A 14674-nucleotide genomic window follows, 5' to 3' on the forward strand; every position below is an offset into this window, starting at 1 on the left:
AGTATAATCACCACTATGGGCCAACAGGTCCTTTTCTTATCCACCTTACGTTTTCCAATAAGCTATCGATGTCATCATTGCGTGGTATCTAACACCTGCTTTTATGAGGGGTGGGACATGATGGGGGAGGGGTTAGCCTGTCTGCAGCTTGTTGCAGAAAAGGATGCTAAGCAGAATGTTTCTTTTGTCTAATTGAGCCTAGACTGCCCCTTCCCTCCCTTACTTGATCTGAACTATATAAACTTTCCTTCATCTATCCGTCACCTGTCCCTTCTGCTGCTCCCACCTGCTGTTCCCTACCTAATGCATAACCTGAACTGAGTCAGAAGTAGTCCTCTTCTAATAAAAGCTTCTTATTGTGACCAGAGTTCCAGACACTATTGTCCAGGCAAGTTAACTGCTCTGTTTTGCTACCTCTTTCCGTTGAATTGATACCATGGACTCCCCACAGGCAGGCTTATGAATATTCAGCACAGAACTGCTTGTGACATTTACTGTTTACTTTAATTAGATAACCCAAATCGGAATTCTAATTTGCTCTCCTCAGCCCTCTTTCTAGACCTGTCAAAGGCTTTTGATATGGTCAACCATCAGTTACTAATCCACTCTCTAAAAGGCATATCCCTGGACAAACATGCTATTCAATGGTTTACATCCTATCTGAGTGGAAGAAAACAAGCAGTTCTATGGCAGGACAAACTGTCTGCACTGTTAGCTCTCACCCTTGGAGTCCCTCAGGGCTCCATCTTAGGTCCCCTGCTTTTTTCCATTTTCATTAATAACCTTCATGCAGCTATCCCAGAAGCCACCTGCATCCAATATGCGATGACTCCACTCCTATCTGTTCTGCCTCCTCCCCATTAGACCTTCAAAACTTAACGTAAACTACATTTAATACAATTGAAACCTGGTTAGCTAATAAATGCTTGCTCTTAAACCCTAACAAAACTAAATTACTACTTTTTACCCCTACCAGTCAATCTGCTCCTCTCTCTTTCTCCATATCGTCCAGCAATGGCACCTCTATTCTCCCAGACATCAGCACTAAGCTATTAGGGATTATAGTTAACAACAATCTCAAATTTGACTTGCATGTAAATAAAACCATCAAAGCTGTTAACCAAAAGCTCAGCTCACTATACAGAAATAAACCTTTTCTAATCCCACTAGCCCATTACTACCATAGCCTGCTCTCATCTACTTTCTAGCCTGCTATATGCTTCCCTATACTCTCTAACTTGAATAAGACTGAAATTAATAAACTCACCTGTAGTTATAACCATATAGTTAGATTTGCTACCAGCTCTACATGCAGGACCCATCATTGTCAAAACCTTGAGCTTCTAGGGTGGTTAGAGTTCCCTTTTAAACCAGGGGGGAAAAAAAATCCAGTTTCCACTGTGGGGATCCATGATTTGTCTGCTTAACACATCTGCTAAGGAGTTCTGTGCTCCTGGCAGAAACCTTGCCTGAAGAGTTAGTTGCAAGCTTAGCGCAGTCTCCCATAAAATCATTGCTTGCCTGCATAGAGGATAAGAATGTGTTCCCCTTGCTTGTAGATGTACCACATGACAGTTGTGTTGTCTGGTAGAATCAACACCTGCCCTGGAAGAAGTAACTCCTTGAAAGCCATTAATGCAAATTGGACTGCTAACATCTCCTTCATGTTGATATGTAGATGCAGTAGTCTGGCAGGCCACTTGTCTTGTATCCACTTTCCATTTAGATGAGCTCCCAAGCAATGTCCGAGGCATCTGTCGTTAAAATCTGACTCGCCTCTGGCCGGGTCACAGAGAGAATCCCTTGTTTAGGTGACATTCCTGAGCCCACCACAAAAATTCTTTTTGAAGGCAAGGTATTATTTGAATGACAGTGTCCAAATCCTGGCAGTGCTGTGTCCATACATTTTTGAGATACCATTGTAGCTTCCTCATATGCAGTTTGGCATTGGGAAGCACCAGAATACAAGATGCCATGAACCCTAATGCTTGAAGGACTGTCTTTGCAGTCAGCACGGACTGATGAGATAATTGATGGAAGTAAAGTGATAGATTCTGTTGTTTGTCCGGGGTTAAAAAGGCCATCTGGGCTGCTGTATTCAGTCTCACACCCAGAAAGCACATGTCTTGAGAGGGTACTAGACTGGACTTTATTTCGTTCACAGAATACCCTAGGCATCTTAGCACTGCTATAACATGTTCCAGATGCTGTACAAGGTCTTCCTTTTTCTGAGCCAGAAGCAGGCAGTCGTCCAAGTAAGGATAGATTTGAATTCCTTGAAGCCTGAAGTAAGCAATCACTGGAGCCAGAACCATTGTGAATATTCTGGGCGCAGTAGATAAGCCAAAGGGCAATGCAGAGAACTGATAATGAGAATTTCCAGCTCGAAACCGCAGATACTTCCTGCAACTTAGCCTTATAGGCACATGAAGGTAAGCTTCCTTGAGATCTAGAGTTACCATCCAGTGATCTTTGCCCAGCAGAGGTAAAAGCTGTTGTAACGTCAACATCTTGAACTTGGGAATGTCCAGATAAGTGTTGAGGAGAGATAAATCCAAAATTGGTCTCCACGTGTTCCCTTTCTTTGGTACTAGGAACAGGCGAGAATAAAATCCTAGGCCCTTTCTGATACAGGGACTGGCTGAATGGCCCCTATCTGGAGTAATTGAGAAACTTGCTTGTGAGCCTCTTTTCTTTGTGGAGGAGGGCGTCTGGCATGCCTTTGAAAGGGGCATTGTATGGAAATAAAATCTGTAACCGTGGTGAATGACATCCAACACCCATTTGTCTTGAGTAATTAAATCCCAATTTTCTTTGAAAAGAGACAGTCTTCCTCCCAAAGGAGCTGCCAGACGAGAATCTACTGGCAGCGGAAAAGACAGGTCATTGGGTCTGTTTACGAAAGGACTGACCCCTGCCCCCACCAGAAGTCTGAGCAGGGGAACTCCTGTTCTAGGCCTAAAAGAACCTTGAGCCCTGCCCCTACCACGTCTAGACCTACCCCTAGACTGGGAATCATAAGCAGGATATGTCCACCCCTTAGCAGGCCAATTTCTACTAAACTTGGTGGCTGCACCTGCAAAAATCTTTAACAGTTTGCATAGACTTAGCTTTGTCCTCCATTTTCTTTAAAACTGCTTCCACAGGCGATCCAAACAACACATCAGACTGTAAAGGAGCATCCAAAATCCTTGTCTTAACATGCTCAGCTAAATTCTGATCCTTCAACCAGGCATGCCTGCGAAGAACAGAACTAGTAGCGGCCACCCTCGAGGAGGCCTGTACAGCATCAAAACCACATTGCAAAGAATGCTTACCCACTTGTTCAGACACATGAACCAAATCCAGCAACTCTTTACACTAAATACCTCCTGCGAAAGCATCCACCTTAGATTTTAATTGTGAAAGGAGGTAATTCTGATATTTCAGCATGTGAAACTGACAATTCAATGCCCTCATGGCTAGAGTGGAAGAAGTATACACTTTCTTTCCCCACCTATCCAAAGCCCTTGCCTCTTTATCAGTGGGAACAGGATTTTTAACCACAGAAGCTGTAACACCTTTAGGGCCTTGAGAAATAGTTTCTGGGTCCGCCCCGGGACTCTTAAACAAATACTTATGAGCTTCGGGCACCCTATAATACCTATCAGGCTTAACAGGAGCAGGAGGCAAAGAGTCAGGGTTCAGGGAAGCCTCTGCAAAAACATCTTCCACCACATTCAACACAGGAGGAATAGCCAAGGGCCTATGCTGGGGTAAAAACAAGAATTCCCTAAGCCTTTTCCTGGAATCAGAGTAATCCTGGCCTTCCCATTTAAAGTGCTCCCTCATGGAATGCAGAGTTTCTGAAAATGAGAAATCCTCAGGAGGAGTAGCTGTAGGAGTGGAATCATCCACATCAGAATCAGAATAAGTAGGATACTCCTGCAAGTCTTCCATGAAGACCCTGAAGCCTCTGAACACTGTTCAAAACTATCAAAGTCTGGTTCCACCCTAGGCCTCTTATCAGGCGGGGGCATAGAACCTCTAATCATAGTAATCAAATCTTCTGCCATTTTAAGCATATGTTTCTTAGGGACAGAACCTGAAATGCTAGGAGAAGCCCCCACTGAAGCTAAACTAGGCCTACCTCTCAAAGAAGTTTTGGCAACAGAAGGAGAGGCTCTAACTACCTTGGGAAGAGAGGGAAGAACAGTCACCTGAGAAGCCCCCTCAGCCTGGCCTACCTCCTGAGAGGGCACATCCTGTAACAGTAAAGTTTCTGCCTGGGTTTCGCTGTTTTGTCCTTGCGTTTCTTGGACGAAGCGGGCGTCGGAGCATCCGACGGCATTTTATAATTGCAACGCTTCCCAAACACTAACCTGGCACAGTCTAACCTCCTTTTAATAGTGCGTTTGTTAAACCTAGCACAAGAGCGGCAACCAACAACGTCGTGCTCAGGCCCTAAACAAGGTATACACAAGGTATGGTAATCCCTATGAGGTATCTGTTTCCCACAAGAAATACAGTTATTCACTTTTTCTGACATCCGGTAAAATGCTGAGGCAAGAAAAACAAAACGTTCCCCAACGGGGTACTTAGCCAACTCTGTTTCGGTCTGAAACTCCGGTTTCGGAAAGATTTCAGAACGCCAACCTGCACTCGCAAAACTGCTTCTGCATCGGACCACGCGGCAAAAAAGACTGAGGATATGACGCCGGTCATGCGCATTAGTACCCTGACGTACTGACGTCAGACTAATGCGCCCTGACCGACGTCAGCCTTATACTCTGGTATTCGGGCCGACTGGATGCGGACTATACCCACTAGTAAGGACTGCAGCAATGGAAGACGAAGAACATCAATAAATCCCTCACTAATCTAAACAAACAAATGATCTGGTCAAGTCCTTATTGCAGATGGCCTTTGCAATGAGCTCTGCAAACATACCTACGATCCTGATCTCCTCAGTAACACCATAGCAACTATTACCAATTGTGATGCTCTTTCTGCATTATATGTATGCCTGATTTAGTTTTTCATAGATTTATAGATTAGTACTAAGCTAACTGCCCTTGCGAGCCATTTTAAGCCTAGCCAATTATCCCTTGTGAGATTCAAACCCTGTACCTTGTGTTTGTAAGGCAAACACCTTAACCATTAGGCCACCCTCCCAACCAGTACAGAAAACTCTTGGACCACAGTATAAGGCCAGAGAGCCCACATTAGCCCTTCTCACCTACACTGACTGGATGCTATAAAACAGTGTTACCAAATAGCAGCTTGATTCGAAGCACACGACCATTGACATGCTGACCACATGCAACAATAACTCCACGTGGACAAGAACAAAACAAATACAGGTTGCAGCATTAAGATGGTAGTGTTACAATACTGAAGCTGTTAGTCTCACAGGTACAATATGAAGGAAGTTTCATATAACAACCAGTTTCCTGAATTTTCACAGAATCAATCTCTCTTCAGTTTATTTTTTTTAGCCCATTCAGGAAGCCCAGAATAAATATTACATTTTAGTACATGCATCTACAGTCTCTCCCCATGAGAACCGTCATGTGCTATTGCAAAAGTGAAGTTGCAGAGCTCATTTTGTATCCCAGTCTTAGAATGCAGACTGCTGCTACTTAATCTTTCCCTAAAAGTGCTGTGTTAGAGTAGACATAGGAAATCAGCAGAATTTTAGCAGGATGCAATCAATTCATACCTCTTATCAGATTCACTGTTTCCTAAAACTTTATTACACATCCAAAATATAGTTCTGTTATATGTTATGCAAGTAATAATTCAATGCATTGCTGTTCCGCGTCTTTCCATTGAAATGGCTCCAAGACCCCCCCCCAGACAGACTTATAAATATTTATCACAGAGATACCGCAAGATTTACTGATTATTTTGATTACACCAAATAGAATGTAACATGCCAGAGAACATAACTGTCAACTTTTTTCTCAAGAATCAAAGACAAAACCAAAAATAATGGGGGTATAAAGACCAAAAACTGGGAAACTTTTAAATAGTACTCTAATTCACTTACAGAGTCAATATAACAACAATTATGGTAACAGCAGACATCTGAATGCATGAAATTCTAATGTTTGGCATTACTGACTGTCTGTAATGGTCAGTGGTTTACAAGACAATCAAAAACTTTATGAAGGACAGGGTAAACATATGAAATAAAATCAGGGCCATTCAACCAAATAAGTTACTGTAGAGAGGTATGCCAAGGATAGAGTTTAGTTGGCCACAGACATGTGTTTATTAAACCAATTAGCAAGATTCTCAATCAGCTGTCACTTATATTTACTATTCACTTCTCAGACTTATATATTAAATGAGATTTGCATAAAGCAGGATGCTGAGGACGATTCTTCAGATAAGTCCGTCCAAGGAAGACTTTACTGTTAATATCTAACCTTGTGCTTTGATTCCAGTTTTCTCCTTTATTCTTTCCTCGTTTTTCTTGCAAAAAAGCATATCCTGGGCCACCTTACTGTCTGGTTAAGGAGTAACATGCCCTTCAATCCAGAGCAATCCTCAACTTGGTGATGACCAGGCCATTCCTTCTCCCAGATTAACTGTCTTCCAATGACATTCCTGCATCCCCCACATGACCTTGACAACCCATCTAACTCCTGTTGGAGAAGATGATACCTGAAAAATCCATTGGTAGGAAAAAACGAAATTCCTTTTTGACCCCTAGTATAATCACCACTATGGGCCAACAGGTCCTTTTCTTATCCACCTTACGTTTTCCAATAAGCTATCGATGTCATCATTGCGTGGTATCTAACACCTGCTTTTATGAGGGGTGGGACATGATGGGGGAGGGGTTAGCCTGTCTGCAGCTTGTTGCAGAAAAGGATGCTAAGCAGAATGTTTCTTTTGTCTAATTGAGCCTAGACTGCCCCTTCCCTCCCTTACTTGATCTGAACTATATAAACTTTCCTTCATCTATCCGTCACCTGTCCCTTCTGCTGCTCCCACCTGCTGTTCCCTACCTAATGCATAACCTGAACTGAGTCAGAAGTAGTCCTCTTCTAATAAAAAGCTTCTTATTGTGACCAGAGTTCCAGACACTATTGTCCAGGCAAGTTAACTGCTCTGTTTTGCTACCTCTTTCCGTTGAATTGATACCATGGACTCCCCACAGGCAGGCTTATGAATATTCAGCACAGAACTGCTTGTGACATTTACTGTTTACTTTAATTAGATAACCCAAATCGGAATTCTAATTTGCTCTCCTCAGCCCTCTTTCTAGACCTGTCAAAGGCTTTTGATATGGTCAACCATCAGTTACTAATCCACTCTCTAAAAGGCATATCCCTGGACAAACATGCTATTCAATGGTTTACATCCTATCTGAGTGGAAGAAAACAAGCAGTTCTATGGCAGGACAAACTGTCTGCACTGTTAGCTCTCACCCTTGGAGTCCCTCAGGGCTCCATCTTAGGTCCCCTGCTTTTTTCCATTTTCATTAATAACCTTCATGCAGCTATCCCAGAAGCCACCTGCATCCAATATGCGATGACTCCACTCCTATCTGTTCTGCCTCCTCCCCATTAGACCTTCAAAACTTAACGTAAACTACATTTAATACAATTGAAACCTGGTTAGCTAATAAATGCTTGCTCTTAAACCCTAACAAAACTAAATTACTACTTTTTACCCCTACCAGTCAATCTGCTCCTCTCTCTTTCTCCATATCGTCCAGCAATGGCACCTCTATTCTCCCAGACATCAGCACTAAGCTATTAGGGATTATAGTTAACAACAATCTCAAATTTGACTTGCATGTAAATAAAACCATCAAAGCTGTTAACCAAAAGCTCAGCTCACTATACAGAAATAAACCTTTTCTAATCCCACTAGCCCGTACTACCATAGCCTGCTCTCATCTACTTTCTAGCCTGCTATATGCTTCCCCTATACTCTCTAACTTGAATAAGACTGAAATTAATAAACTCACCTGTAGTTATAACCATATAGTTAGATTTGCTACCAGCTCTACATGCAGGACCCATCATTGTCAAAACCTTGAGCTTCTAGGGTGGTTAGAGTTCCCTAACCTACTTCGGTTCAACCAACTCATAGTTGCGCCCAAAATTCTCACACACCCAGAAAAAACTCCTGCTCTTGGAAACATTATAAAACCATACTGTCACCCCAGGCCACTCCGCTCAGCTAACAAACTAATAGTCCAGACACTAAGAGCTAGTAATTGGGCTGGCGACTCACTATTTACCAACTTCGTTGGTAAAACCTGGAACTTATTCCCTGCCACCCTTACACTTGAACCCTCTCTCAATCTCTTTAAAAAAGGCCTTAAACAATATTTAAAAAAAACACTGGTTCTGCCCCTGCACTAATCCAGATTAATCTCCATAGATACCCTGTCAATTTTAGTCTCTTAACTATTGCCTATTTGTGCCAATATCTGTAGGATACTACTTAATATTTAACTATGTAGAAAAATGCTATATTGCAAACTGTATATTCCATAGCGCTGTTTTAAGTATGTACTGTTTACTCTAGTGTCATCATTTATGAAAAACTGTTAAATTCTTATGTTTTCTCCTATGTGAAGATAATTCCTACACTTTCTTAGTTAACAGAGTCTTGAATAATGTATCACCTCTGTAGTTGCTATTCTTCTTATACTCTGCTATGCTTATTACTGCTTTTGCTTGTATCTGTGATTTGGAGCTTTTCTCCCTGGGCCTCCACTGAAAATGGACATGTATCCAGTTAACAAATGTAAAATAAATAAATAAAATAAATAGATAAGAAGGGACATTATACACCAAGGATGGAGTTTAAATGGCCACAGCCATGTGTTTATTAAGTCAGTTAGCTAGGTATTGAATTGGTTGTTACTTGGTTTACTCTTCACTTCTTAGTTTTATATATTAAATGAGATACATGCAGGGTGGAATGCCAAGGAACATTTCCCAGATTATACATATATCCAAGGAGAACTGCACTGTTGACATTCTTGTCTATGCTTTATTTGATTTCCCCATTTAATTTTTTCACTTTATTCTCACAAAAACAGAAAACAGTACATCCTAGACTGCCTTACAATCTTCCAAAGAGGTAAACAGCAAAGTTCATACTCCATGGTAAGACCTGCCATATTTGCTTGAAAACTGCTGGCTAGTGGGACACCTTTTACCTGGCACTTGAGGATGCTGTCTCCCATTCAGCATGTCCTTTACTTATAATGACTTTATAGTGTCTTACAAGCCTGAGGCCCTTTGAAACCAGCTAATGGCAGCCAAATTAATGTCTGCCCTCCCTTAGCTTTCTCCTGCTTTAAACATGAATAAAACATAAGCCCTAAGCTGATACATGTGGAGATATGCTATTGAGTCACCCACCTTTGGACCTACCTGGAGCTAACAAAGTAATGCAGCCCTGTTTTGTATGAAACCATCATCTTAGGTGTGTGTACAATGACTAGTAGTTTCCATTGCTGCTTATCTGCATGTCCCACAGTTGAAAAGGTACCTGGTTGGGATGATTTGCTGCCCCTGATGCTGACGTTCTGAAGTGAGCTACTGTGAATGAGAATGAGACTCAGCTAAGGACTTACTCAGATCGTTTATGTGCTGCACATTCATGGCTATATTCATTTCTAAGCACTGAAAACTGAAATGCTGGTTCAGTTCCCCATGACTCTCTTGCTCCTAACTGGTTATTTACAATCCACATATTGCATCTGTGGGAAGTTCTTCTACTCTGTCCAAGACTGTCTCATGACATGCCTTTACTGCATCAAAGCTGCTTATGAGTCTCAGTTGTACTTCCAGATCCTTCTTAATCCCTTTTGTCACGTTTATCCTCTGATGTGGTCAGGGCATCTGGACCCTTTTGCTACCAGTCTCTTTATAAATGATCCACTCTTTGGTATCACTTTGCAGAAGAAGTTCAAAGTTTAACAGCACTAGCAATATTTGCAGCTACCTTAATTTCCGCGTCTTAGCTGACACTGCTTCCTGTAATTCCTTATCTACCTTGTCTACCTTCTGTTTTGGAGATGGCCCTGGCCAGCAAAAGTATCTGTCTCAATACCCAGATAATGACAGGCAGCAGCTCAAGCCTTCTGGCTTTTCTTCTGCTAGATAAACCCCCTAACTCCTGGCATATTTCCTGAAAAGCTTCTTGCCCCCGCCTGAGAATAAAAAGTCATCAAAGTAGTGTATAATGTCATCTACCCTTGCTATTTGGGCACTGACCCAATGAAGAAATTTGCTAAACATTTCAAATACTGCATGAGCCAATAAAACTTGCAACTGACATGCACCTATCCACGTAATACATACACCCTCAAACTCAAGGCCTTGCTTGTACTGCTGTTATGAATGTATTGAAATGGGTCTGAAGGGTGATTCTATGATTGCTCCAGCCATCGGTGCTCCTTTACCTTTCTCTCTAACATTTTTATTGTTTCATCAAGAGTCATCTAGGTGACTTGTTGATGAAATAGTTAACTGGCTGATCTTTTTGATATGACAAATGATGATTCAGCCTAAGCTTGCCTGGCTGTTTTCTGGGGAAACAAGACTACTGGGGGGACACCCTAATGTTTTTTTTGTGAGACTAGAAAAGGGCCCACCCCCAGTTCTTTGTTGAATTTCTCTATAACCAATAAAGGACGGTCCCTTGTGGATGTTAAGTCCTTAGTCTTCTGTCTGAAATTATAAATCTTCTAATAATCCCACGTTTAACACTGCTGCTACTGTGGAGCCTCCCTATATTCTATTGATGGGATTAAACCCTCCCTCATTTTTGTTGGTGATGTCAAAGTTAGGGTTGCAGCCCTTAGAGCCCTGAAAGGACTGGCTTCCCCTACCTGTCTGACCCCCAACCTAAAGCACCCTTTCATTCCATGACCTGGTTTCTTCACACTATGCACTGATGTTGGAATGTTCAATTGATATTTGTGCATTGACCCATGCTAAAAGCAAAGCACCTGCCTTCTGCTGACATGGCCTGACGTCCTTGTTTATTTCTTCCCCAGTTCCCCATTCCCTTCCTTGCCCAATATGACTGTTTCACTGAAAAGAGAGCTTCAGCCATGCTTACCCTTTCTCCTACATGTGTCATCCACAGTAAACTTACATCCATCTTTGTCTAAGGACAGTCTGGATATTCAAAACACAAGCCCCAGAGCAGAACAAAATGATAGGCTCAGGTCCAGTTTTATAAACAGTTTTATTCACAGAAATACGTAAAGTGCCTTCACAGTCGACTGAACTGCTTCCTCAGACGTTCAAAGTAAAATACAACAACCAACATTTAAATACATAAATTGGAATATTTTCAGTATTGAGTAGAGGATTCATCTGGTACATCTGGATTTTTCTTTTGGGCAGTGGATTTGATAGTCTGGATATTGCTGTTTTACCTTCCTATAATTCTTATCATAACTCAGCCATTTGTTTCTCCATTCCTCAAACACCTCACCTCTCTGCAACTAAAATATGTCCAGCTGGCACATCTCTCTTCTATAACTGCTGTGTATATGGTAAACCATGTTGCCCATTTGTCCTATGTTTCCCAACTATTTCTCTGTTTTTTTCACCACATTCCCCTGTTTCTTGTCCTTTTTAACCTCAATCTTTGGTTCCTTATTTTGCAGAGAAAATATGTCAACATATTCCTTTTTGCTAATCAGTTCCTTAACCTAGTCTGACAAATGTGCCCCACCACTGCTCCAGTGTGACTCACCCCTTTGATTACTGTACTGTATTTGTCTTATTCTCTCTCTTGGCCTGCTCTGCTGGCCTGCTGACTCACCTTGCCTGCATTCTCCAACCCAACCCCCCAGACATGATCCTATGTTCTTACCTAGTTAATCAACCCCCCCACAGACGATCATATCTTCTTACCTAGTTAATTCAACAATGTGGCTGCATGGCCTAAAATGTCCCCCAACCCTGCTGCTCCTGCTCAGTTATTGTCCTGTTTCTGAGGAATGGCTTGATCCAACACATTTCCTACTTGATTGGCTAAAATACCTGCTTGTGCCTCAGTTGTTCTACTTGCCCCAACTCCCTCCTCTTGATCTCTTTATTAGCTTTTGTTGCAACCTTGTTGGAAAACAATGTCACAATGTAATAGATTGATTCAAAGCAAATCACAGTTAAAATGGTGACCAGATGAAGCAACAAATATAGGTGAGAACATGAACAAAAGAAAGACAACTTGCAGCATTACAATGATAGCATTTTTTATGTTAATAATAAACCCTTTGTCTGTTAATCTGAAGCTAAACACCAAAATGAGAATATCACCAGTTCAATCGAAACCACACATAAACAGAGCAGGGCAGAAAGTAAGAAATTCACCTTTATTCACACAATAAATCACATTTTCAATGGTTTCATCAAACACAAAGTAAAGTAAATCTGAAAATCATGTCAGTTCAGCATTATGACCTCCAGATCCACTAGATAATAACTACTCCCATCCTAATATGTTGCCTGTCATAGAGGAGTACTGTAATGAGATATGCTTTTTTTACCCTTTACAAAGAAGGAAGCTTTGTATTTGAAGTCTTTAGTGTGTGGCTAGTGGGAAAAATCACAGTGAAATTCACAACTCATTTGTTTTTATTAACATGCACTGCCTATGCACGTGAGAGTGGTTAAGATGCATTGCTTATTACATTAGATACAGTGCAGGATAAGAAGAAAACAGAATAGGCCTTTTTCTCACGTGTGTGTGTGTGTGTGTGTGTGTGTGTGCGTGCATGTATGTGTGTGTAGCAAGTGGAAGTCATATTGTAGAAAATTAATGTACATTTAAATGACACTTTCTAGCTGGTTATGCTTTTACTGTTGTATCTTACCATTTTGTAAGTAATGCCTCATTACCTTTCAAGCATTTTGTAGTATAAATGTCTGTCCACATATATGACTCACCTACTTTGCTGTTCTGCTAGAATTACTGTTGAATGGTGTAGTGCTTCACAGAGCGCAATTCAGAGACAGAACCAATAAAAGACAGTGGATGCAACAGCAAAAGTGATTCCAGCTGTAACAAAAATTAGAAGGAATGCTGAACAACTAAACAGCATTATACTTTTAGGAATTTCAGACAGATTAGGGGGGGGTTGCAATTCATCTTACTGAAATATGTTTTACCATGGTTGTCTGATGAGGCTGCAAGACACAGAAATCATAGAACAATAAACCCTCTGATTTATGTGTCAATCTTGTAAACATTTTAGATGGCTGCCAGCAAAGGCATTTTTTGATTTTGGGCCACATCCTTTAATATATAAAATTCAGAATTGTTTTATTCATACATGTATTTCCTTCAGCTTGCATCATGTAATGCTGCATAGACCTACTCTTCTTCACAATATTAAACACATAGTAAGAGAAGGACAGCACGTTTATAAAGTCCCATGTTCAGGCTTGAAGTCTTGAGTTCCTTTCCCAGGTTCTCAGGTTATAGAAGTGATGCATTTCATCATATGAGTCACTCTAAGTCAGTGATGTAAGCTATGCTGAGTCATCTAGTCAACATATTTATGTTAAATGGAAGGTGTGTGTGCAGCACAGATAGGGGGTAGTGTTTTTATTCCTTGGAGCTACAGCAGGGATGACGGTAATATTTAGTATGGGAAGGAAATGTGGTTATTTAGTAAACCACAGGTAGGTTGTGAGGCATCTGTCATTTTGAGAAGGGAACACACAAAACTGCTGGAGCAGGAAGGCAAGATGTACCAGTTCCTATAGTAAAGCCAAAGCTCGGACCGGAGTGGTTAAAAATCTTAATTTATTAAATCAAAATGGTGCAACACATTCTCGTTTAGCGCTTTCATCCACAAAATAGTGGACTTCATCAGGACAGATGATTTTGCGAAGGGACACAAGTACTCAGCAAGGGTTATTCATGTGTTCAGACTGTTCATTTGTTAGAGAGCTCCCCTCCCTCATTAGTTGCACATGCAGAACATACTGGGAGGCTCTTCCCATGGAAGTATCTGCTATGTGAGAACAGAACTAGAGAAGTGACATCTTTTCAACATCACTACCACTGTCACTAAACTCTTTGAAAATATAACTTTTTTTCCCTTCCTTCATGTATGCAACAGTGGTTCTGCTTATGAGGCTGGACTTTTGCATCTCTGCCATTACCATTTACAGAGGGTTTGCCTAGAGCTTTGTCTAATCTTTGTATGACGTCTCCAGACTTGAATTTCACTCTGCAATAGGTAAGACACATTTACTAGCAGTTAATATGCCTTTGCAACTGCTGGCTGTGGTACTCAGATATGCACAGTAAGCTGTGTGTTGTGACTCCACAAAGTTATTTTCCCCCGGAATGAAACTTAGTACTTCAACCTGCTCTGAAATAACTCCTGCTGATTGTTTAGTGTTTTTTCGGTCCCTTTGGTATTTGATCACAGCCGTGCATACCTGTGGATTTTACCCTGAGCAATATTCTTTCAAGAGGCACTCTATCAAAATCAAAGGATATTTTGGAATTCATGTGAATTATGTAATATATGCCCATTACCATTATTTGCTGTTGTGTATGATCAAAAAAAAAAAAAAAAAAAAAAAAGAAAAACTTGAGCAAGTTTCTGACAGGACTGTCAGCTCAAAACACCAAGGTGGTAAATTGCTAACAACTGCAGATAAAATCTAATCTACATATA

This window comes from Protopterus annectens, chromosome 9.part0 (genome assembly GCF_019279795.1).
Source record: "Protopterus annectens isolate FY-2018-M chromosome 9.part0, PAN1.0, whole genome shotgun sequence".
Lineage (NCBI taxonomy): Eukaryota > Metazoa > Chordata > Ceratodontiformes > Protopteridae > Protopterus > Protopterus annectens.